Source organism: Aquarana catesbeiana, linkage group LG09 (assembly GCF_042186555.1).
Source record: "Aquarana catesbeiana isolate 2022-GZ linkage group LG09, ASM4218655v1, whole genome shotgun sequence".
NCBI lineage: Eukaryota > Metazoa > Chordata > Amphibia > Anura > Ranidae > Aquarana > Aquarana catesbeiana.
Genome location: NC_133332.1, coordinates 210,026,654 through 210,028,727, shown reverse-complemented (window position 1 = coordinate 210,028,727; position 2,074 = coordinate 210,026,654).

Sequence of the window (2,074 nt, the reverse complement as noted above, 5' to 3'; positions counted from 1 at the left end):
TGAAACTAAGCTGCAGCTAAGTGGCCAAGACCATACAGTGGTTTACCAGGACAGGTTCCACTCAGAAAGGGCTCGCCATGGTCGACCAAAGAAGTTGATAGCATGTGCTTTGTGTCATATCCAGAGGTTATCTTTGGGAAATAGATATACAAGTGCTGCCAACATTCCTGCAGAGGTTGAAGGGGTGGGAGGCCAGTCTGCCAGTGCTCAGACCATACGCTGCACACTGTATCAAATTGGTCTGCATGGCTGTCATCCCAGAAGGAAGCCTCTTCTAAAGATGATGCATAAGAAAGCCCGCAAACAGTTTGCTGAAGACAAGCAGACTAAGGACATGGAGTACTGGAACCATTTCCTGTGGTCTGATGAGACCAAGATAAACTTATTTGGTTCAGATGGTGTCAAGCGTGTGTGGCAGCACCCAGGTGAGGAGTACAAAGACAAGTGTAACTTGCCTACAGTCAAGCATGGTGGTGGGAGTGTCATCGTCTGGGGCTACATGAGTGCTGCCGGCACTGGGGAGCTACTGGGGAGTACTGTAACATACTGAAGCAGAGCATGATCCCCTCTCTTCAGAGACTGGGCCGCAGGGCAGTATTCCAACATGATACTGACCGTAAACACACCTTCAAGACGACCACTGCCTTGCTAAAGAAGCTGAGGGTAAAGGTGATGGACTGGCCAAGCATGTCTCGAGACCTAAACTATATTAAGCATCTGTGGGGCATCCTCAAACAGAAGGTGGAGGAGTGCAAGGTCTCTAACATTCACCAGCTCGGTGATATCATTATGGAGGAGTGGAAGAGGACTCCAGTGGCAACCTGTGAAGCTCTGGTGAACTCCATGCCCAAGAGGGTTAAGGCAGTTCTGGAAAATAATGGTGGCCATACAAAATATTGACACTTTGGTCCCAATTTGGACATTTTCACTTAGGGGTGTACTCACTTTTGTTGCCAGCAGTTTAGACATTAATAGCTATGTGTTGAGTTATTTTGCGGGGACAGCAAATTTACACTGTTATACAAGCTGTACACTCACTACTTTACATTGTAGCAAAGTGTAATTTCTTCAGTATTGTCACATGAAAAGATATAAAAAAAAATTTACAAAAATTTGAGGGGTGTACTCACTTTTGTGAGATACTGTATATAACCATGGAGGCCGGCTCTGCATCAACCAAGGTAGAAAACTACCGAACCTGACAGCCCACACTTCTTCAGAGTGTGGGCCTCAATAGCCAAACCGTTAAATTTAGCGTTTGTAAAGTAGGATGGAACTCCGGACCTTGCACGAGAAGGTCTGGCCGTGAAGGTAGGGTCCATGGGTTCCCTACTGCCATCTCTACATACCAAGATTTCCTGGACCCCGCTGGGGATGTTGGAATTCAACAGGAATTAATATCATATTTCTGGAGGTTTACTTCCTGGTTGATACAGCCAGGTGGCCTAGGTTGGAATGTAGCCAATTAAGCCTAACTCTGCATGACAATACTGACTGTCTATGAGAATTCCCGATTAACTACTCTGCAAGCAAACTTCAAAGAGAGCATGGCTGGCAAGATAATTGATGAGTTGAGCTACAGAAGATCAAAGACCAAGATATCTATGAAGATTTGACTCAGTTTGAACAGTGGCAATTCATGGACGAATGCTGCCTCCTAGTGGACAATACGGAAGGAGGGTCAGTAATATAATCTGTTGAGGAGGAATGCCCCAGGAACACTCTGATTCGGGTTTGGATGAGGTGTGATTGAGGTTTGTAAAAAGGACTGAACGAGTCCAAGAGCCTAAGATCCCTCTCTTCCCCTTTCCTTTTGGATCATGGCTTGGGCCTAAGCCTCATAGCTCTGGCCCTCTATTCAACATCTGAGCATAGCTGATGATACAAAGCCTCGCGGACAGCCTTGTGATAAGTATCCTTGATATTCTTGTATTATATGTTCTGATTGTAAGCTTTGTAATATTGTAATATCTTTCTCTAGTATTTCATGTTAGCTTTCTTGTTTCCTTGGGAAATAAATAAGACTTTATTACTTATAAACCATGTGTTTGGTTTCATGGCTAACCTTGTATTA